Source organism: Zosterops lateralis (genome assembly GCF_965231275.1).
Source record: "Zosterops lateralis genome assembly, chromosome: Z".
In the NCBI taxonomy this organism is placed as follows: domain Eukaryota; kingdom Metazoa; phylum Chordata; class Aves; order Passeriformes; family Zosteropidae; genus Zosterops; species Zosterops lateralis.
Window position 1 is genome coordinate 23,924,514 of NC_139800.1, and position 24,010 is coordinate 23,948,523.

Here is a 24,010-nt window from a genome sequence, read left to right on the forward strand (position 1 = left end):
CTCAAGAAAAATATTCTTCAAGGCTACAAATTGATATGAGGAATGAGGAACTGTTTACTAAAAGAATTCTGTAAAATGACTAGGAATTGGCTTTGAGGCCTGAGGATATCCCCTCTAATCATGTGTGAAATTCAGAGAGTGGGCTCATAGCTTATGTTTTGCTTTAGATGACAGCTTTCATGTTGAGCTAGTTCAGTTCTTCTCAACCTGTGATCCGTGAGGTCTTAGAAATCAAGACATAATCCAGGGAATGATCGCAGGAAATCTTCATAGCTTCTAATTTACTTTGCCTATTTAGAAGGTCAAATCTCTGAGTCAGATATCTTAATCCTTTTCTACATGACGACTTGCTTGAAGGATATGGAACTTTCTACTGAGACAAGTCAGATTCATCTACCTTGATAAATTTATGTCTGAGAGATTCTTGATAGAGCTGGGACTGAAGTGGTCAGTCTATAAAGCACACTGTGATTAGCTTGGCTGACACACTGGATGGATATGTGTAGACAGTTTCCATTTTGGCATTTACTTACTCTGAGCTAATCTCTCCAGAACATCTGAAACACTGCTCAAATACCAAGAGTGAAGTAATAGATGGTGATTGATAGTTTTCACTTTGCTTGCACGGTACATCCAGCTCCCCTCATTCACTGCCCATTTAGCTAAGTTGCCATTCACGTTTTAACAATTCAGCAGAGACTAAGGTTGAGCTCACACCATTACCAAGCTTGCAACGAAAAAGAATCTTTGTTCTGAATTGTCAGAGCTTCTTTTCTATCTCCTGTTGCTTCCTCACAATATCAGAGATGAGTTCAAATCTGTCAGCCTTGTTTTGTTTTGAAAGTAAACTTAAGATACCTGAGGAATTTAAGAAAAGCATATAACAAGGTATGAGAAAACTTATAGCAAATTTATACAGAGGCCATAAAGGAAACTGTTTAGACACTTGGACTGCCTCAGTATAGGTATACATGATGTCTTGGAAATAGAAGGGAGAAAGAGAAATGCTTTAGTCAGTTTAGGATATTCAAGATATTACCAATATCTGAGGCTGGGCAGAACTGTACATGTTTATGTGTAACAAAGAAGCTCGGGGCAAAAAAAAAAAAAAAAAAAAAAAAAAAAAGGCAAGAAATCCTACAATACTGATCACGATCATGGGAAAATTCATAATTACTCTGATGCTGTTAATGATTACTGCCATGCAGCTTTTTGGAATGGCTGCAACTCTTAGCAGAGAATAGAGTATTTTGCACTATCAAGGTACACTCTTCCAGCAAGTGTTTTTGCAGAAATATCTGACTAAACAATTAGCATGTTAGTTGGAACTGCTTTTTTAGTCTTACTATGCATCTCAAATGCACATATCTTGAAAAGCCAACGCAAATGCACAAAAAATCACATTTTTCCTTTTATTTTTGGCGGGTGTGGCAAGGCTCGCATTAGATCTCTATGCCAGGCTAAAAAGTCACATACAGAAAACACCTCATTCCTTCCTAAAGCTTACTTTTTCAACCACTTCCATGCCCAGCATGTCAGACTGGGCATCTTTCAGTGTAATAACGAGAAAATGATGGAGATCTTTCTCCTAATACTGCCATTGGTATGAGTTGAATCTCTAAATCTGAGCCATTTAAAAAAGCAGTAAGCAAAACAGGAAATGCAGCAGATAAACAGTGTCTTCACAGAAAGCCTATTTTAAATCAAAACACTGCAGCCACAGTTTCAGTAACTTTTCCCTTAAATGCTTGGCTTTATATATGGAGGTCAGATAATAGTTTTCTGAATATGAGTCTGGACCATAGAATCATAGAATCCCAGAATGTTTTGGGTTGGAAGGGACTTTGAAGATGATCTAGTTTCAAACTTTCTGCCATGGGCATGGGCACCTTGCGCTAGACCAGGTTGTTGAGAGCCCCAACCAACTTGGCCTGGAACACTTGCAGGGATGGGGCATCCACAGCTCCTCTGGGCAACCTGTGCCAGTGCCTTACCACCCTCACAGTAAATTTCTTCCTAATATCTAATCTAAACATCCTCTCCATATAAGAGTTGTTTGGTTTCCTTACAGCACAATCCATTTCACTTCCTCTTGCATACTCTTGTTTATGAAGAAGTGGAGAGAACTTCATGCAAATAATTTCTGCATTGTTTTATATTTTTTTGGTCAAGACCCTGATACAACTGACCTTAGGATTCAGCAGAGGTCTCTGGTTTATGTAAGTTTACAAAAGGCAGCAGTGATGCAGGAATTCCTATTGAAACATCTGAAGCATTGCTTGAAGTGTCTACTTTCCCTAAGTGGTTAGCATTGTTTGCTGCCAAACACAAGAGGCAAATTTACTTCCTCCCACTGCCCCGCAGGGAGCTCATTTTGATTTAAAATATTATCTGGATTAACAACTCTGCCACATGCACAGCCAGCTCACCCCATGCCTTTATGACAGCTTTGCTCCTAGGTTTCACCTTTAAATGCTTTCTTGCAGCAAAGCTTCTGAATGACCTGTGAACCATACAGAAAATCTCTGAAGCCCTGGGGCAAAAGGGTTAACTACAGATGACAAAGTGCAACCGCCACTGCTATAACTAACCCTTCATGCCATTTTTTCTAATAGGCTTTTGCACTTTCAAATTGCTCCAGTCTCAACCTGAAAGAAACAGCTACTGATCCTGGGGCAAGAGCAAGTCAAAAATAAATGACAACTTGATTTAGCTGGGATGACCTGTCACAAACAGACTGGTGATTTGTTGCTTTCTGCAGTTATTTAGTATACTGTAGCCCAGCCAGGTACAGTCATTTGTATGGGAATGGCTGGCAGCATTTCCTTCCCTTTCTGATGAGGCTCTTCAGAAAGGTTTCTGAGTTTGTAATCTGTATTTATAGCATCCACTGCACTGCTGCAAGTGCTGGCTTTTCCATCTGGTGAGAGTTCTGTGCCATAGGTTTTGAGACATGAAGCCCTTTGTGGTATTCCTTCTTGCTGAGCATAGCAGTGCACCCATTTCTATCCCCTTACTAGCACCTCTCACCAAAAGCTTTTGTTTCCGCCCCATGCACATCCAGCTTTCTTCTGCTCTACTCATTCACCCTACACACCCTCAGGTCACAGAAACATGGAAATAAGAGGATTGGATCGAAAGAGTATTCAGTTTTGCCAGTGCATTGTCTCGGTGAGTGACCAAATTCATTCACTCTCCCAGCTTGTACAAAACTTATTTAAAAGTCTCCTAATCTCCAACATTTTGAGGGAGTTCCTTATTCACATGGCCTTTAGTTGAAAGCTTTTAGTGAATATTTTTTATCATCAGCCTGAGTCTTTCAATCTGTGTTATCTTTTTTCCTTTGTACCAGCTTTCAGTGAGGTGAACAACAGGCTCATCAGATGTGATTGAAAGGACACCTACTAACATGCTCATGTCTTGCTACCTATCTGTCACTCATCACTTCACCCTATTGTTAATGTGGTGTTGGCTCTCCATCTCTTAAACAGTTCTGAATGGAGGGAAAGAAAAAAAAAAGTCCTTGTAATTTTGTAATTTCAATAAATGTTTTAGTATACAAGTCTTGCATTCAAAATATTTCTTATCCCAAGGCATAATGTCTTTCATCATCTCAAAATTTATTAGCTAGCCTTCCCATTTTCCTATCATCATTCACCATCTCGAAATTTATTATCTAGCCATCGCATTTCCCTATTAATTTGTCTCAATGGTTTCTGGTTATGCTCATCTCCCCATTCATAAGAGGTCCTTACTTAAGATGCAACTTCCAGTAGAATCGAGGAAAATCTTTGAATTTCCAGGTGGGAAGCTGAATTTTTAGTTGAAATTAAAATGGGCCGAACTACATTATTAATGGACATAAACAACATTTAACAATTTGACTGCCCCTTATAATTCCCATGAATCTTTAATATGAAGAATGATTTTGATATGAACCTCTGATGTTTTTCTGTGTTTAAATCTAAGTGGCAGACATAAGTGAGAATATTACATACTCTTTAATGTTGAATCACTCACATTTAGAAAAGACCTATGGTATGCAGGCTTTTAAATTAAAGACCTTGACTGTCTAAAGGTAACCATGATGAAACCATGTTACCATGTTTACATCATTAACTAGAGGCCTCCCAGGTGCAACTTCTTTATTTTGCTGTTGAGTGCCAAAATGCCTCAAGCCCAACTTTCTTGCTTTGATTATTTTCCACCAACATTCACAAATATGTGGAAGAAGTGTAACAGATAAACATGGTTAGAAACAAAGGCTTGTAGTATATTTAAATGTTATATAATTTTCTTAAATTGTAGCATCTGCATCAGGGACAGTCTTTAACTTCCTTTTACGATAATTCCTGGTGCACTGCAACCTTAACCTGTAGTTTCTATTCATTACTATGCTACATATAATAATTTGTAATAAAAGTAAACAATATATTTATAGGCAGGAGACAAATATAACCAAAAGCAGAATTGTGCAATGCCAAAATGGCATTAGAAACCAGTCATCTGAAAAATAAATCTACTTGAGGAGATCATATTATGATGCTGTGACTTTACTGATTAGAAATTCTATAGGCCAGAAACATAATTTTGTTCAACCTACCAATAATAATTAGTGATATAGAAGTGTAATTATTTGTTGCTCTTTCCTTCAGAAATTCCATTTCAATCATTCAGAAAGTCTTTGTTTATTTTTTGCTAACTAGCGTAAAAACCCCAATTTATACCATGAAATTAAAAAGTGGTTTTGGTAGGAGCTGTCTTCATGCTGCAACTCATATCAAGGAGGGGAAAAGAAAGAAAGAACATAGTGCTGCTGTTTGTTAATTAATAATAAAGCAACCGAGCATCGCAGAACACTGAACCCACTCCACTACTGCTGAGATGTAAGCCTCCTTTTTTTTTCTTACTATCTATTTTTCAGTAACTTCTAAAAGCCCATGACTGGTTTCGGGGTGGTATTGTGCAGATACAGAATTGATGCATGTCCTTGAAGAATGCCAGTCTGAATATAATCAACCAGAGAGAGAACTGAGCCAGTGAAGCAGCTTGTCCATTAACACACAACAATAAAAGTAAGGAAATAAATCTGTCTCCTTTCTTTTAGCCTAGTATGTAAGTTAGTGGGTCCCTGCCTGCCACTTACGTAAAAATCTGGGGGTTTTTTTTGTTCTCATATAATTCCTCTATTTCTTAAATGTTACTGATTGTCCTAGAATTAACACTTTTTAAAGGAATCCACAACTTTATTATTGATTTAGTCTTTTGTTCTAAGCCCCATATTCTTTGCCATATTCAGTTTTTCACTATTAGAAAATATTAAAATTAACTGAAGCCAACAATATAGATTAGCAGAACTGCAGGCAGTGTATGACCTGCTTGCTTTTAGTCATAATAATGTAAAATAAGGTGACTGTTTTTCAAGATGGAGCAATCTCTCAGAATTGAGAAATGAGTTACAAAATGTCTGTGGGCTATCATCAGAAAACATTAAAGACAAACCATCCTTTTCTTCCTATTCAATAAAATAATCTTGTACTAGCAACTCTTATATACCTTTTAAGATTGCTAGACATTTTTATTGAGAGAGCTGATAATTAAAGCAAACAAAAACATTCTTTCTAATTGCTAATTTTTTTTTTTTTAATTTTATGTGTTGAAATTACGTTCCTTTGACACTGAACATGTGTTCTCACTGTGGTTCACATAGGTAGATGTCCTGAAAACTTCCTTGAAATGTAATTATCAAGTATACATAAAAAAGGCAAGATTTTTTCTTCCACAATAAGTTGCCAATTTCTGAGTAATATTCAATGAAAAGATTAAATTTTGAATCCAATCAGTTTTATTTGTCATTAATTAAACATAATCATTCACTTCACAAAATTCATGAAACTGTGGCACATGTATTTTAAGCCTTTAATTGTGCTACACCCTTCTTTAATTAACCCTCAGGATTTTGTTTAAGATATTTAGAGAGTTTTTTGCTTTGGTTGATTTAATTTCTTTCTTCATCTGAAAACCTCATGCCTCTTTACCGGGTTCTTTTTTTTTTTTTTTTTTTTTTTTCCCCTCAGGAAAAAACTCAGAAAAAAACCACAAAATTATCTGATGAAAAATTGAAATAATTCTTATTCCTCTTTTTTCTAGTACAATGTTTCAGCTATGTGTGGATTTTTTCTAAATTTCAGTTTTGCTGGAGATCGGTTCTTATTGAAACAGTAAGGATCTCTTTATTTATTTGTAATATTCTATTCTGGGGGAAGGTTTATCCTTAAATATTTGCACATCCTTATATTTTAATCTTCTTTAAAAATAATATTTCCTTAAAAAAAAAAAAAAAGGAAAATAAAAATCCCATCTGTATGCTTTGATTTCTTCTTTATCTTATTTTCGGTGGTCAAACAAAAAGGATAGTTGCCACCGTTTCCTGTTCCGATCAAACTGTAAAAAAATACCCACTAGCTGCAGGTGTCTCAACTTTCACATGTGCTAAGTGAGTCTTTTCCTCTTCCACTGACTGCAGAGAAAACTTAACCTGATGAAGTTCCTAATTTAGAACTTCCTAATTTGACACCCCTTAAAAATATCTCTAACTAGGCATCATAATTCTTTGTCAGTTGTGTGACTGGCTTAAACTCCCTCTTTTAATAATCTGGACACAGCTCAAGACAGATTTATTCCAAGCCAGAACTACACTGACTTATTTATTTCTGAGTCTGTATTGGGATTGGTCAAATACTTGAGATACACTTATTTATTTTTCTTTTCTTCTTTTTGGTTCTGGTTACCAAGTACACTAACTTTGTCTCCTTACTAAAGAGCTGTTCCCATTCTCATGGGGTTTACTTTTCACCTAGCACCTACAAATCTGGATATAATTTTTGGACATATCTCTAGTATTTTATGGATGACAGAAAAAAAATTGTTTGGCAACTAACTTAGCTTCATAACATATAATTGAAAGTACAGATGCTGAATATTTCAGTGCCAAATATCATTTGACTTAACCAGACAAGCAATCTGGCAGAGAGTAAAATGACCTGACCAGAGTTGTGTGATTTATAAACCTCATGTTCTACCACGACTTTCTGATTTTTTTAGACAATATGGGAACAGAATTTTGGGTGGGGATTTATTTGTTTGTTTGTTTTCTGTCTGTGTATAATTTTATGTATTTATCTACCTTTCTGTAGGTAAATGTGAAGTGACTGTTATGGCTAGAGCAAAATTTGAAACTCCTAGATAAACAAAATGTCTATTACCTTTGCTTAGAAAAGAAAATTTTGAAAAAAACCAAGAAAACCACTGGCCACAGATATTTTAAATCTGCCTCTAAAATACTCTAACAATAAAACAAGAAAGATTTTTGAATAATATAATAATAACAGAAGAAATTATTTTGAAACATGGACTAATTTCAAAGTGAGACATAATAAATATATAGATTGTATTATAACGTGTAATTACATTTGGTATCAGTGAACAGGATTTGTTAGCTGAGATATCCTCTCTTACATCTGTATTCTCCTGTTATTCACTCAGTGCTTTAAATAAAGCTCTTTTTATCAGCGATCATAAGCAGGAAATTGAAGAAAGTCCACCTATTTGGAGCATCTGTATATATCATAATTTCTGTCTATATATCATGATTTTGGCTGTATATCATGCTTATCTACTGTCCTGAGCCACCTGTCACACATTTTTGCAAATCAAACTTTATGGCAGGTATTAAGTACTTGCATTCAATATTCTACCATTTTACTGCTGCATTTTTCCAAGCAGAACTCAGGATTCCTGGCAACTTAGAACTACAGTAGAGTCATGAACAGAATTTTGTATATGAATAATACTTTTCTTAGAGTTCTGTTTCAGCTGATTTCATAAGAAAGTTAGAGCTAGTAAACAGAGTAACCAAAAAATTATTGATAAAAACTTAATGAGGTCCTTACAAGAGAATGTCTGTTTTACAGAACACCTAAGGAAATGATACAAGAAATGAAAGAGATAAAGAAATAATGAAATATGGCCAACAATAGATGTTGACTCATTTTAAAAGCAGTACAGTACATTTTACTCCTTGCTTGTGCAGAAGCACCTTAACCAGCATGAGTAGTCAGAAAAACTAAAAGTCAGGAAAAAATGTAAAATGCCTTTTCTTTTTCTTTTTCTTTTTTTTTTTTTTTTTTTTTCCTTTTTCTTTTTCTTTTCTTTTTTCTTTTTTTTTTTTGTTTTGTTTTGTTTTGTTTTTCTTTTTTCCTTTTTCTTTTTTTCTTTTTTTTTCTTTTTCTTTTTTTCTTTTTCATTTTCTTTTTCTTTTTTTCTTGTTTTGTTTTTCTTTTTTCCTTTTTCTTCTTCTTTTCTTTTTCTTTTTCTTCTTCTTTCTTTTTCTTTTTTCCTTTTTCTTTTTCTTTTTCTTTTTCTTTTTCTTTTTCTTTTTCTTTTTCTTTTTCTTTTTCTTTTTCTTTTTCTTTTTCTTTTTCTTTTTCTTTTTTCTTCCATTCTGTTCCTTTCCCTTCTGGGAACTCCTCTCCTCTCCTCTCCTCTCCTCTCCTCTCCTCTCCTCTCCTCTCCTCTCCTCTCCTCTCCTCTCCTCTCCTCTCCTCTCCTCTCCTCTCCTCTCCTCTCCTCTCCTCTCCTCTCCTCTCCTCTCCTCTCCTCTCCTCTCCTCTCCTCGCTTTTCTTACTTTTTCCTTCCTTATTTATTTATTTATTTATTTATTTATTTTTTATTATTTTTTCCTTCTTTTTTTCTTTCCCTCTTGAAAAGTAGGGAGACAAATTGTAGTCATTGAACTCCAGGGTCATAAAGTCAGTTACTTTTATCATTCTGCCTCCATTATCTTGCTCTATACCTTTATGGAGATGCAAAAATTACTCTGCCATCTCTTGACATTACAAGGTCAACCTGCCTTTCACTTCAGCGGACTCCTTAAAGTGCTATTGTCAACTCAGAAGGCTGAGTCAAATGAGCTCGGTGAAGGTGGTAGATCTTCAGGAGAGAATAAATGTCTTTCCCCATTTCACTCCCACCCTTCAGTGGGTTCCACAATGAACCTGAGGAACCACAGGAGCAAGCCATGGATCAGTAAATTCGCAGAGCTCAGAGATCAGTCAGATCAATCGTAACAGCAATTCATTCTTAGATTTGTGGATGCTGTGCAAAAGGATGCTTAGAAAAATCTAGGATAGGGTAGTTACTAAAGGAGATTAAAGGGTATTATGTAGTGTTTCAGCAAGTTATAATTAAAAAAAAAAAAAAAAAAAAAAAAGAAAAAAAAAAGACCTAGGAGTAGAGAGGGAGAGTGAGCAAAAGTGAGAGTAGGCTAAGTTTTCCAGTCAGTGAAGTTTCAAGTATGAGAAGCCTAGTTTTCCTTTGTTACTAGCTTCAATATTAATTATACAGTATTTTTTCCACTTAACAAAAAGAATCAGCTCCTTCAATCCAAATTCCCTAGCTAATTTCTTTAAGGTAATAATGTGTACATAAGACACAGACTCAATTTTTTTGCCAATTAGAGGCACACCAATGTAACTCATTTGCTGCAAATTCAACCTCCTTTAAAAAAAGAGTGACGTATGACCCACAGATAGCCCAGGTATGAATCCTGTCTTCCTAAATGGAAAAGATGATTCAGCATTGACTTTGGTGATGCAAAGTGATCCTACAGGGGAATATCTTTCTGTCTTTTCATCTGCAGACAGAATGGGATGAATTTTATGGTGTTACAGAATACCAGGATGCAAAATCTGATGGTCACTTATACCCTTAAAAAAACCCTGTCTCTAAAATGACCTATTATTTAGCACATTCACCCACCATACAGCAGCTGATCACCCTTAAATAAGATATTTAAAACCAAAATTAATTCTTATAAAGTCAATACTAAGCATACATCCCAAAGAAACTAAAATAAATTAGGAAATTTTTCAAACTCCAATGGAATTGAGTAGATTTTATTTTATTTTATTTTATTTTATTTTATTTTATTTTATTTTATTCTATTCTATTCTATTCTATTCTATTTTATAAAAACTTGGGTCTAGATTATGTTTCCTTGGGTTTTACTACTTATACTTTGGTCAAGAATCCAAATGGCAAGACTGGTTCAACTGGAACCTGGGAGCATTTTGCTCCTCCAGAAAAGATATTTTTCCAGAAACCAAAATCTAATCTTGAAGGAAGAGCCTTTTGATTCTTCTTCCTTAGAAGAAGAATCTATCATTAGAACTTCTGTCATTAGAAGCTGTTTCAGTTTCCAAATAGGTGATGGATCATGATCTGCTTTCAAAGTCATTGGATTTCTGGGCTGTGCCCTAAGATCCCACTTAATCTAAAAGTGAGGGTATTCCTTTCCCACAGACATTCTCAGCAGCGCAGCATGCCCTCATTTTTCATATGCAACGTCAAGAAATGGCATGCAGATTAACACTTGTAGACCGTGCTGAAACCTGGTAGCCATGGCTATTTCTCCCCCTCACATTCAGACCACATTCAAGATTCAATTAAAATCTTCTCAGCATGAGCCATATCTTTCACTTATCAATGCTCCATTGTGCTGTGTTGTGCTTTTTGCTTCCCAGAGCTGTGCTACATGGAACCCAACAGAGCCAGAGCTTGTAAAGGCTGGCTATGTCCTTAGATTCCAGTCCTGCAAGGTCACTTCATCAAACCAAAGCTCATTAAAAAGAAGGAAGAAAGGTGATCTACCATTCTGACCTCAGACATTGTAGCTGAAAAAGCCCTTTGCCATTTATATTTCAGCTTTCAATGAGTATATGACTCAGTACTGGAAGGATTTGTAGCTGACACTCAATAGAAGCTGCTCTCGAATTTTGACAAATCCCATCTTGAGCCGAGAAGAGAAACAGATATTGATCCTAAGTGTACCTAATCCATCTCTGCACTTGTAATCCCAAAAGAAAATGGCCTCTATGACCAGAGGGTGTTCAATATTTTTTCCATCTTGTAAAATAAACAGCAGTTATTTTGGTGTGTCTTCATGTGTTGGGAGCAACATTGAAAGTAAACAAAGCACTGATTTTTTTCCTTTCCTCTTTCTTGAGCAGAGTTACAAGAACCACTGAGCCTTTTGATTAGACTAATTAAATTGTACCAAATAATTTAGACTGATGAAAGTGTGGAGGCCTCAGCAGCACGACTGAGATCTGTGGCTCTGAAAGGAATCTCCATTCCCTTGTCAGAGAAATGTATTTCAGTAGGGATCACACAATAAATCGCAAGGAAATTCATTTCACACTGATGATCTAGCCTGAGTATCAATGTGGTGGCATTAGCAGTAGGGGAGATCTGAGTGATGATATGTGAAGAGATAAAAGGCTGTGCTCTCTTGTCAATTACATTTCTGTAAATTTGTAGAAATTAGTTTGATTTTTCTGTTGCTGTTAAAGATAGAGCCTTAGGTCAGGACCTAACCCATAATTTTCCTTATTTTTCCTTTTTCAGCATGTTATATCAGAACAACTGACTGCCAAATGTAAAAGGTTTAGAAGGTCTGTCCTGAGAGTCACTCACGACATGAACTGGATAGGAAACAACCAAGTATTCTAGCTGATTAATATTTTCAGTTACTGAAGTACAATCACTCAGAAGGACTAATGCAGGTATACAGTGTCTGAAGCTCTCCTGTGGCATGGGAGAAACGGTCTGTTGTTGGAAATAGGCAGACCAGACATTTGAACCTCAGTCTCCCATCATTATTGAAGTATTGAATTTTGTGGGGCAGCTGTGACTCTTTCCTGGCATAGCTAATATTCACTAAATATGCTGAGTTTCTGAGAAAAGTTTTCATTTCAGTAAATCCGTCTTTTCTGACAGGAATGTCAACAAATGTTGAAAAATTTCTTCTTAGCTCCAATAATCTTACAAAGGAGCATCTGATTACAAAAAAATGGTGAGCAGAGAAGAACATTTGTAGGCAGATGAGACATTTGAAGTGCAACTCAATAGGGACTTGAAATTTTTAAGCAAGAGACATTTCATATCTTTAAGATCGCTTAAGGTCTTTCAGATCTTTGAAGCAAAGATCTGAAAAGTTGCACATGGTGCAACTTTGTGTAGCTGGATGGTTGTCAGGAATCACTGTCACACATAGCACAGAGATTTTTCCTGGTACCAGATCTGATTTAAGTTTGTTTGTTCTTTTTTTGGGGTTTTCACAGAATTGCAGAATTTAGGTGCCAAAACACATCTAAGATCAAGTCCAACCTTTTATGCCACTTCTTATATCTGCAAAGGGTGAGTGAGCAGTTCCTTCAAAAGAGGTAGTTGGAAAGTGCTTGTCTTAATTATTTTCTCAATTGTCAAATAATTTGCCTAATTATTGCTTTTTCCCTCCCTATAATTTCTTAATGCAGTGCTGCTGTGAGTTTGATGGTGCATAAAAACCATCTCTTGATTATATTTAATACTTCTTTGTGGACTGTAATCTCAATCAAATTCAAACAAGTGCTATGAAAGTGAATGTCCAGCAAGACCTTTCGAAATGTCTGAAAATGTTGAAATCAATGGACTCCTCCCTCTGCAAGAGAGAGGTACATCTAAGATCACAATCATGGCCCGAGCAAGCCTTTCTCAAAGAGGTTGCCTGTTAGTAGTGAGATGGTTAAATTGGAGACATAGCAAGTAAAAAGCAAGGTTTTTGTCCTACTGAATGATCCAGGCATCCTTTTCTTGAAGTAGCTGTAGGGATCTGGCCTGTGGTACTTGGAGATTGCTGGGTCACTGCTAAAAGCAAGTATGGTTGTCTAACTCTACCTCCCCCATCAAGTTTCACCTAAGAGGAAAGGAAGGGGCCTATGTGAGGCAAATGAGGATTTGTCTCCAAGCACAAGTCCATATCCTCTTTCAGAAATATCAAATGTCTTTTGAATTTTCAGGTGCAAAGCCACCAAGGGCTTTATTGTCTGCTAAATTATATCAGAACAGGAAAAGTTTACTCTGTGAATTCAACAATGTTTCAGTTCAAAGAGGAAGAATTTAGTTTTAGAGAAACACAGAAATATAAAATCATAGAAGGGTTTGGGTTGGAAGGAACCTTAAAGGTCATCAAGTTCCACCCTCCACTTCTGCTAGACCAGACTGGTCAAAGCCCCGTCCAGCCTGGCCTTGAGCATTTCCACGGATGAGGCATCCAAAGCTTCTCTGGGTGACTTGTGACAGTTCCTCAAAATGCTTAGGGAATGCTTAGAATTTCTTCATAATATCCAATCTAAACTTACCCTCTTTCAGTTTGAGTCCATTCCCTCTTGTCCTCTTACTCCATGCTCTTGCAAAAAGCCATTTTCTACATTACTTGTTCCTCTCTTCAAGTAGTGAAAGATTGCAGCTAGGTTACCCCAAAGCCTTCTCTTCCATGCTGAACAAACCCATTGCTCTCTACCTTTCCACATGAGAGGGTTAGTCCATCCTTTGAATCATTTTGGTGTCTTCCTCTGGATTTACTCCAGCACGTCAATATCCTTGTGGTCAGAAAGGTATAAATAAAGTGTAGTCATTTTGATTTGGCAATACCTTGCTGTTATGGAAAACCTCTAAAATGTGAAGGACAGGGAAAACTCTGTTTTCTTACAAAGAAGAAAAACCCATAAAATATGTGTCAAATTAGATGCTGTGGGGAGAAAAAAAAAATAAAAGCAGCACTGGATTTTCTTTTAAAGAAAGTTCACTGCAGTGGATCGGCTTTCCAATGGGTGCAGTTCCGGCCAGCCCTGCCGCCACTACATCCAGGGGCTCACTTTGCCAGAGGCGTGGGCAAACTCGACCAAGGTGCGGATAGTGCGCAGAATAGAAAGGCGGGACTCTCAGGGTGTGCAACCAAGGGATGCGTAGCCCCAAGGCAGCGCTCTGAGGAGAGACGCTGGCCTCAAGATGGCACGGCTTTTTATTGAGTAGGTTCGGGGGTGGGATCGCGTGGGACCAATTAAAACTCTTTGCCAACGTATAATGAGGCAATGCACAACTTTTGAACCAATAACAAGTAACTTGGGGAGGAGGAATACATGATGAGGGGGTGGGGAAGTTATATAACTTAAAGATTGACAGGTAACCGAAAAGTGGTAAACAACTATTATGGGATGGGGTTACCAGGACAACCAAGATTTTGGCGGGAAGGTTTGAGGGGGGGGGAAGGAAAGTCTGAGGGAAGGAGAGAAGGAGAGGGAAGGAGAGGCCATCTTAAACAATAGAAATAAATACAAAATTATAAAACACAAATTATAAAACCAAACCGGAGCAGTGAAAACCCAATTGGAATTGAATTTAAGCACCACCACAGTTCACATATAATTTTTTGTGCTTCAGTTATCATACTTTCAAATATTTTTCTTCTTTTATTGTTTCAGGCAAGATTGGTGATGATGATGATGCATAAGTAAGCAAAAAACAGGACTTGAATTTCTGTGAGTTCTCAGAAGTAGCTGATGGAAACATGCAGTTTCTTCCTAGGCCCAGTAACACAGTTCTGCTGAAGTTATCAAAAGTCTGCTGCAGAACAGCTTATAAATTATCTGGAATTAACACTGGATAATAAAGAAGGGTAACTACTCAACCAGGTTTGCAGACATCTGTTATAGAGACAGAAGAGTCCAAGTTTAGGTGAGGCTGCAAAGGTGATAGTTGAGAAACAGTCATCATAAGGATAGTGTGTAATGGCCAGGCCAGGTATTCTGGTCATCAGGTGAAACAGTGTGGAATCTGTGACATATAGAAATTGCCATAGTATCAGCATTTATTTACTTTCTTTCTATTCCTAATTCCCTTTTTAAAAAGTAAATTAATTAAATAAATAAATAAATAAAGCCATCTGGCAAGGTTGCAAGGCACTGAACATAAACATTAATGGCAGTGCTTTTTCACTTGCATATGACTTTTAATGTAAGGCTCTTAAAATTATCCACATTAATTAAGCCTTATGATTCTTTATTGATGTCCATAAAAAAAGACAGATAATACTTCCCGATACACTATGAATTAGAGAAACTTAAATCAATGACACTAAGATTCAGATATCTTTTAAAAAGTGGGTTAGTTCAAATTGCAATCACTCAGAGATTTGCATCAAAATTCTAGTAAATAAAACTATCTATGAATGTCTTTTTTTTTTTTTTTTTTTTTTTTAAGTGACTGATTCCAGATTTGTTGCTATATAATTTCTGTGACTATTTTCCTTATCAGAGAGTGGATGATAGAAAGGAAAAAAAAATCAGCTGTCTGAAGTCCTGGAGGATTCTTAATTTTGAGCACAAGCAGATTCAATTTTTTCTATCCATAGGGTGGAAGAAAAAAAAAAAAAAAAAAAAAAAAAAAAAAAAAAAAAAAAAAAAAAAAAAACACAAAAAGCAAACCCCTAAGACTTTAAAAATGAAGGACCTCTCCAGGCTGTCTAACCAAACTCTTTGGAGCCCACTCACAAAGGCCTAGATTCATTGTTCGATAATGCCTGTCTAACTTAATTTCTCTAGAGGTTGATTCAGCCTTCCTGTGATCTCAGTTAACAGGTGCAGGTACTTATATCTCTTCATTGACTAGACAGGGAGCCGAAGGGAACTGCATTCCAACTTAAAAGCCCTCAGATGCTTCGCAAATTATCAGGATTAATCCGAGTCTTAACTCTTTAAGTGTGGCTGAATCCTTCATACAATATTTCCATCAGAATACCAGCTTAACGACACAATTTTTTTAATTGCAAAAAATTTGAGTCATGGTCAAAATAGGAGTTTTCTTTTTTGTAAACCCAGTTTGATTGTGAAGAATTCATCTAGAAAGATATCAGTAGCCTTGAAAACCCAAGACATTATCCTTGTTCCTCTGTTTCCAGTAGGAAATTATATCAATTTTTGTAGAACCTAGTTTCCTCCTCATTTGCTAGTAGAGACCCCTGTTTTGAGACAGTTCTGGGTCACCTGAGCTCTTCAGCCCATGTCAAATTGTCTGTTATGCTTATTAAGAACATTGTTTTTTTGACTTTTGACTCCTTTTCCCATACATGCACAGACACACCATGCTTGGATATTATATGTAAATATGTATAAAGTGTTTTATCCTACATAGAAACTGATTAATATAAATTATACTATTCATTGCTATATCTTCCAGATGAATGGAAGAGTATCAAGAGTATTCTTCCCTGTAATGGGAACAATAATACCTTGTCAATAGACAAGATACCTTAATAAGATGAAAAATAAGTTCAGTGACAGAAACAATAGATTTCATAGGAAACTATATGACAGGGAAGAAGCATTGCATTGTTTGGAACACCTGTGGTTAATTATCATGGCTGAATATATTAAATTCAGTTTCCAAGCTCATATATCTTCATAGACTATTTGGTGATATTAAGTGATAAAGGCTTAATAATCAAAAGTACTGAGTTAGCAAATGTTTTCTAATTTTAATAACTTCTTGTTGTAATTACCAAGTCTTGGAGTGAAATTATTTAATTAGAAAGTAATCAAGAAGTGTCTACTGTTAATTGAAGAAATTATAAAAGATCTAAATTTTTAATATATTTCTTGGGTAATAAAATTAAAGTCTATGATAATTTTTTTATAAACTCTGCTGATAAGAAAAGTTTGATACCAAAATGAGATATTGTGTCTATTAATTCCCACAGCTACATTTGCCTTTGGCAGGTAAAACCCAAAGAAAAGATACTTTGGACATATCCATTATCCATCATTTCACATCTTAATGTACTTAAAGAATGTCCATTCATGCTTACTGCTCCTGTGACAATAGCAACAATTATCATTATACCTATTTTCTCAACTAATAAAGTGAGGTTAAATGCATCACTATAAATCATGACTATTTATAAGGTAGAATGAAAAAAATTCTATCTAATATCCTTTTGAATAAAAAACTGGATTTATAATTAATATTTTTAAAATAAATTGAGATATTATATTTTCATAAATATTTTACCTTTTCAGAAATTAAATAGATGTGTCTGAAATCAAAACAAAAAAAAGGCAAAAATCAGTAGTTTAAGAATGTTCAGCTAAACCTGAAAGAATATGAATTTATAAGAAGTCTGCGGAACACTTAGTAGGATTTATTATTCTTGTTCTCCACCTTTTCATTTTTCTTTGTCAGCTAAGTACTGAGAGTCAATGATGTTTCCCAAAATCCTCCATGATTATGTATTTCCATGCTGAACCATGCTCGGCAAGTGGCGTGCCAAAAAGGCTGAACATGTCATAAGGATAAAACTTTTTTTTCCTGACTGGTGCTATTTCTGTTAAGTATTCCAAGACACTGATCATCCAATGTAAAACTTCCGTGGTGAACTGTTATTCCCTCTTGTGTGTCTGTTAGAGTTAATTTGTCAATGCACAAGAAGCACAGGATAAAGATCTCCTAACACAGGTTTGTCAGAATAGACATGGTGTATGTAGGTTTCTGAAATTGTACATGCTCTTAGGTCCATGTCTTGCATGAAAATCTTGTACTCTAATAAATAAATGCTATTGAAAAATATGTTTTCTATGAAAGCAAAAAATGACCTGCTTACAGGAAAAGTGGCAGAGCTAAAACCACATACAGAAATGCTTTCCAACCTGCAATAAAAACAATCTAAGAAAAGAAATACATTCTAAAAATGAGAAATGAGCTCATTTTTTTTCATGAGAATGCCATTATTGGTTTACACCTTTTAGCTAGTTCTTTTTAAAAACACATCTAGTTGATAACAAAACCTCCATCACACGTGTTTTTTTTTTTTTTTTTTTTTTTTTTTTTTTTTTTTTTTTTTTACATCACTATTATTTTGGTTTCTGGTCTTAATCCTGGAAGATTTTTCAGACATTCAACAGATGATGTCATATGACACTCATGGTGAATGGTCACTGGCAGTATTAAAAGTGGCACCTCTATCATACAAAATTCAAATTATGTGTTTGATTTGCAAGACTGCATCATGTTGGAGTAGTGATTGACAAACTGTTAAATGCTTCAGACTAGATTCACAAATGCATGTACATTTTCATTCCTAATTTAAGCACTCTGCTAATGCATTTGTAGTTATAAAGAATATCTTCACACACTAAAAAAATCTACTGTGTTCTGTAAGCATCTGATTCATGTGTTTATGGGGATTCTCTCGTCAATTCAATTGGCTTCTCTGAACCCATACCTTTTCTTGATTTGTGAAAGCCTTCAAAACCTAACCAAGCCAAAAATGTAGAAAATATTTAATTTCTGTTCTGCCTGAGTCAGACAGATCACCTTGACAAAAGGCACATATTAGGGATTAATGAATGGTTGGTGATAATGATCTCTGGACGTTCTCTGGGCCAACACCTTCTGTGAGCTCTTCATAAACTCCAAAAGATACCTTTGGCTTGAGCATTACAGCTTAAAACAAATGGAACTTAAAACTTGTGAGGTTAGCTTTCATTTACCTGCCATCTAAATTCATTCTTCAGAGACAGTCTGTCAGCAAAGGAGACATGAGTCAGTGTCTTCAATGTAAGACAAAAAAACCAAACAAAAAACTCATGTCACATTTTATATGTAGAAGAGAAACAGCAATTATATGTTACCTCTTTTGGTTACCTTGCAACAGAAAATTTTCTGGATTGCTTCTTTGACAAAATCAGAAAATCTATTTTCAAAAAATAAGAAAAAAAAAAAAAGTGGGAATGAAGACGCTGGGGAAGCTGTGCATCCTTTAGGATAACACAAAGGGGAGTATTACAAAGACTGCTCCCAACTGGGCATGGATTTATAAGTTACACAGAGCACTCTTATCTACTGAAATGCAGAACTATATGCATGAGAAATTCCCAGCTGCTGACATTTTGTGAGCTTTTAATAGTACCATTAGTCAATATATCAGTATGCAGCATATCATATTGACTAGAGCTGATGTTTATAGTGGAAAGCTATTGACTTATGGGATGAAAAAGTGGATATAATTCAGCTTCAGGCATTATTGCCCACTGGAGGTTACTTTTTCATTTACAGGGACAATAATTTGCCCTGTAAACTGAAAACTCTTGGCTCACTATATATTTTACTATGCGCTTTAATAAGACTTTTTTTACCCTAATGTGCTTGTGTAGAAGCTGGAACTTCAGCAGTATTGTATCCTCTGTTAACATAGCCAATACGGAATTAAAAAAAAAAAAAAAAAAAAAAGCCCCAAAACAACGAAATTTGAGTGGCTCACTAAAATGTCTTATTTTTACAACTGTCTATTACACATTTAGATATAAATGCCAATAAATACCTCTTTCGTATCTATTATGCTGTGTGACATTGAGAGGAGAGCAGTCTTGAGGTTGACAGGAGACGTGGTTGTGCAGGGAGGTTGCAAAGTTCTCATTCAAGATTTCTGTGGAAGCCCTAAGAAACCTGCTTTGACTCTCATTTGAACAAGAATTCAGACAGGATGGCCACTTGAGGTGCCACACAACATGAGTCCTCCTATGATAGCTCTTACTGCATTAATTGGAGAGACACAGACTGTTACAGAAAATTAGATCACATTATCAAAAGACAAATGACTGTTACAAATGGGAAGAAATGCTCTCTGGAGACACTCTGAAGGGAACCCAGAAGAGTAGCCTGGATTAGGATGAACACATGGCTAAAAATGGTGACACAGCTTGGCTTGATTTTGCTTTGACTATACAGACTAGCAGTTAGCTGAAGACAGCATGATTATTCCAAGATATTTTCTTTGCATGGGGCTCACTCATCCTTTACAACAACTGATGGCTTAGAATGCTAACATAGTGCATAATTTCACAGAATAAAAAGTGCCATATGCATTGACTGATGAACTAATGGTCTGGATCCTACAGTTTTAGTAAAAGATCAGCTTGCTAACCACAAGACACACACACTTCAGTTGACAATACATCTTGATAAGCTAAAAAAATTCAGAATTAGCTTGTCAATAGCAGAAATGAGTCAATAGCAGAGCAACTGCTATCCACATCTAATCATAGTAATGGCACAATAGACAATATTCATTATCCACCTGTCAAATCTTGGTGTGAAAAAAGGCTATAATAGATCAAGGATAGTATAACAATAACAGTAACAATAATAGTAAAAAACAAGAGCAGTAGCAAAACCAAAAAAACATCATGTCCTAAAATTAGTGTCATAAATCAATGAATGTTTTCCTATGTCAATTCACATTAAGATACACCGTACAAGACATAATATACCAGAGATCCTAACACAACATGACTTCCTAGTTTTACTCATGAATTATAATTTAAGACTTAATTTTCTCAATCGTTGGATAGTTACTTGTTATAACATAATACACCCATGGATTTTCTCCAGGTTTTGTGGTGAGATACTCACGCTAGGAGAAAAAGCAGTTTTCTCTCTTGCCTTCTTTTCAAAGCATTAATCTCAACAGCCCTACTATGTAACAGGACTGAATCACTTCAATTACAGTTTGATAGCTTAATGCTGACTTTGTCTCATAGAGAGGAAAGTCTTTTTTAACTATAACAAAAGATAGAATTGTTTTGCGAGGTTAAGTGAAGATCTGGTCTTGCTTCCTTTCTATGAAAATTATTTCGTTCACTACCTGTTTGGCGCTTGATTTGACACAGCATTACTGGTGGTATACTGTTAGCCACATAGGGGCTATGGATGCCCTTCTGTAGAATGGACAAATTTTATTTCTTTTTTTATTTGTTTGTTTGTTTAATAAAATCAGATTTCTTTCCCCTAATTTTTTTCAGTGCATTGACTTAAATTTTCATTGACTGCAACAAGAGTAAAAGTGCCATCAGTGCCATATGTGTGCATCTGAATATGAAGCTGAAACCTACCCTTATTACTCAATCTAGTTGCCTAAACATCTGAGTGTGTAACATCACTAGAGATGCTGTGCCGTTGGCAGATGTGACACCATCTATGGGTAGTAAAATCCTTCAATTCTTTTGAGATGGCAACCAAAAGGGACACCCAAGGGCATCTCAAATGACAGTAGATAATTATGTCTAGGCAATTTTACTTTATTCTTAGCATCTAATTTATGACAATCATTAAGAATATATCTATACTGAGAAATTAAATGGGACTAGGAACATTTCTGGTCATTAGGGTCAAGCAGCAAAATATATTTGGGTCTGTGCTGAAGAATTCACTAAGCCTCTAAAAAGGGAAAGTACACCTGGAGTAGTTACTGGGAATGGGGAGTCCTAACTCCTAAAATGCTTCCTGGTTTTAGCAATGTGTTAGTTGCTATGAGCTGAGACTGGACCAGAGACAGTCCTAATATCTCTCTAATCTGGTCAGATAAGAATCCTTTTGATCATTATTTCCTTTAACAATCACAGCTAAACTGCCTAAAAATCCAGCCATGTGTAGGGGTTAACAGATAAATGTACCTCTTTTGGAAAATAGAAATTGTAAAAATTATCGTCTCCCCATCTCCCCATTCCTTGGTCCACCCAAGTACACCCAAAATAATTCCAGACCTTTGAGTCAGCATATTTCTTGATATTTCATGTTTTACCAGCTTTATTTTTCTTTTTTTCTTTGGATGTAATGGTCATTCAGTCCTAGATTTGAGGTATTACAATAGGTTTCTATGAGTTCGGTTTTATTCATTTCTTTCTCTAGCTCTGTTTTTCTCTTTCTATTCAGACACAGAGAATAATAGGATTGCTACTGCCAAAACCCTCACTCCATTGGAGTGAAAACCATTAATTTGTTGTCTCAATTTTAAGATGCCTGACTCCAAATGCAAGGATATTCTCCATGGATGTAATGGGACATTTAGCAATTCACTCATTTTCTTCACATGCTACTTATTTAGACACTCAGCAGTTGGCAGCTTTGATGTGAGTGGTAAAAATTATAAAGACATTACATATCATGAAAATATAAATGAAAGAAAATATAGGCCCTGTTTTATATCAGACTAAATTGGCAAGTGTCATACTCAGGATTTTTTGTTTTATGAATTATAATTGTTAGACGAGGTGTTTCCTTGAGTGAAACATTATCTGTCTCTTTCATATATAACATCAGCTCTTCACTTTCCTCCTTAAAGAAATTGCTGTGCAAGACTTAGGTACAAAGAAGCAAATTTAAAAAGTCAAATAATACACATATGAATAGAAAAGCCTTGAAACTATTCATCAATACACAAATCATTAGTGTGTTATCAATATTATTCTGGTCACAAATTCATGACACATCATCATATAGACTTCTACGATGAAAAATTATGGTTCATTCCTGCTAGACTAGGCACACCATCATAAGTTCTGGTGTTTGAACCTGTTTTCTCTACAGAGCACACATACAAGTGAAAGAAAACCTAGTAGATTTACTTTGTACTGTACTCTCACGTACTCTGGACATGTCTTGCTTATTTCAAATAATATGTCATGTTAAACCAAGAATAATAGTAGGATCAAGATCTACAATAAAGAGAGTAAGAATTTTAATGATCTTCCTCTTCTCTATGATTTTTTTTTCTATTAACTTTCTTTTAAATTTTTTCTCCCTTTCAGCTTCTCACAAGACACTCAACAAGATTTTGGAATTCCCTCCTTGTAGACATTCAAATATTTGCTGAACAAGATGTTAGAAACCTGCTCTAAGTTCATTTGACTTTGAGCAGAGAGATAGAGCAAGAAGGTTCTAGCAGAGGTTTTTCTCAACAGACACATATTTCTGCTCTGTGGTTCCACACCAGTCTGCTCCAACCAGTGCCAGCAATTCTGTACACAGCTACTGCAATTTCATCTACATGATGTTGTGCTATCAATTATTGATATCCTGACTGCCATCTTATCTCTGTTGATATTCTTGCTGCCATCTCATTTCTTTGACTTTGATCTAGTGGCAATTACTAGTGGGAAAATAGATGCAAATTGTGTTAAAACTCTCACAGGTGGCTGATTTTTCTGGTGTAGGGAACAATATCAGTGAGGCTGTCTTAGGATGTGGATTTTGGGAAGTCTTAACACCTACTAAATTTGTTTCTGAGAATTTTATCTTCTGAGACTGCTGTATAAGGAACCAGTCAGACAAGATAGCAAACTGTATCTCAAGTCTGCACAATACCTGAGTATGTCAAATTTACATGTGTGCCTAATCATGCTGTTGAAACCTAAAGAAGTAAATCTGTAAGAAATTTGCATCGTAGATTTTTTATTATCTAAATCTCTAAGGTCTTTAGATTTTCTGTGGTAGTAAGGTCAGGGAACCAGAAAGATGCTCTGTTCACACTACTTTCGTAACACAAATAAATTTAGGACTTTTCCAGGCCTGAGTAATCTTTCAAACCCAATGACTTACAGCAGCATAGTTTACTAGACAAGTTGTTTACTCTCCTTGTGTCTTTTCTTATGGTTTCAATGAATATCTGATTTTAAATTTTAAAAGTTTACTTAGAGATTTACCTCTCAAAATCTGTAGAAGGGAAGGCCATTCAGCTCAACTGTCTTTGCCATTCTGTAAGTGCACACTAGTCCTTCAGACTTCAAGTTTAGTAATGACTAAGATGCACATTTTAAGAGGTGACTTGTCCTATCAGTTCTAAGAATCTGGTCTGGGGGAGGATGAGCTTTCTATTCCATTTTAACCTCCAAAATAATATTGTTTTCCTATTTGAAAAATGAACAACAAACTGTTCCATTGGAAAATCTTCCTTTCAAGTATCTTGATTATAACTTTTTAATGAATGAAAATTATTTATGTTAAAAATGTAATTTCATTTAAATATTTTTAATTGTAAACCATAAATAACCCAAGTCTGTAATGTTATTTTTACTCCTACAGGCACTGTTTTCTGAGTATCACATGCTTGCATTCTTTCCCAGTCTGTCCCCAGCTTGGAGATGTTCTTGTGATCACATGAATGCCATGGTGAAGTTCTTCTTACAAATAAAGAACACTTTGTTGTAAGTCTTGTTTACTTTTTCCAGTAAGGAATATTGATTATTGAATTATGACAATATAATTAATTTAGATGTGTTTATTAACTGAAACATATTG